The sequence below is a fragment of the Crocuta crocuta genome, unplaced genomic scaffold (genome assembly GCF_008692635.1).
Source record: "Crocuta crocuta isolate KB4526 unplaced genomic scaffold, BGI_CrCroc_1.0 scaffold255, whole genome shotgun sequence".
Lineage (NCBI taxonomy): Eukaryota > Metazoa > Chordata > Mammalia > Carnivora > Hyaenidae > Crocuta > Crocuta crocuta.
Window position 1 is genome coordinate 929,376 of NW_027530670.1, and position 355 is coordinate 929,730.

At 57.7% G+C, this 355-nt stretch overlaps 1 protein-coding gene across 4 annotated transcripts in view; it reads right to left on the bottom strand.

Moving 5' to 3' along the window:
* The window catches only part of ZNF143 (zinc finger protein 143), a 51,110-nt gene extending 50,955 nt beyond the window's left edge, over nucleotides 1-155 (bottom strand). For all 4 annotated transcript variants that reach the window (XM_077769134.1, XM_077769135.1, XM_077769136.1 and 1 more), the window contains exon 1: nucleotides 75-155. The gene's annotated coding sequence lies outside the window, so the exon portion shown is untranslated. The remainder of the gene's footprint in view (nucleotides 1-74) is intronic.
* Between the last annotated feature and the right edge of the window lie 200 nt (nucleotides 156-355).

Below are 355 nucleotides of genomic sequence, written 5' to 3' on the forward strand. Positions count from 1 at the left end.
CCCCCCGCCGCGCGGAGGGCGGCGGCCGGGCGGAGAATAATGCACACTGGGTAAAAACACATTTATATACGAACCTCCGAGAAAATTTTCCAACAATTCCTTCGTCCGACCACCATGCACCAGGACAGGAAACAGCCGCCCGGCCCCCAGGCCCCGCAACCCGCATAGCCAGTCTGAGGCCCGCCCCCAGCCTCCATTGGGCAAGCATTACGTCACTCACGAGACGCTTTCTGCCTTCCATTGGCTTAAATTTAGGTGACGAGGAAAGAGACCGCCTTATTCACGCCTCCTTTTCTTGACGTCAATTTCGTCTGGCCTTGCAGCCAGCGCCTGAGTGGCTTGTGCAAAGTGCGGA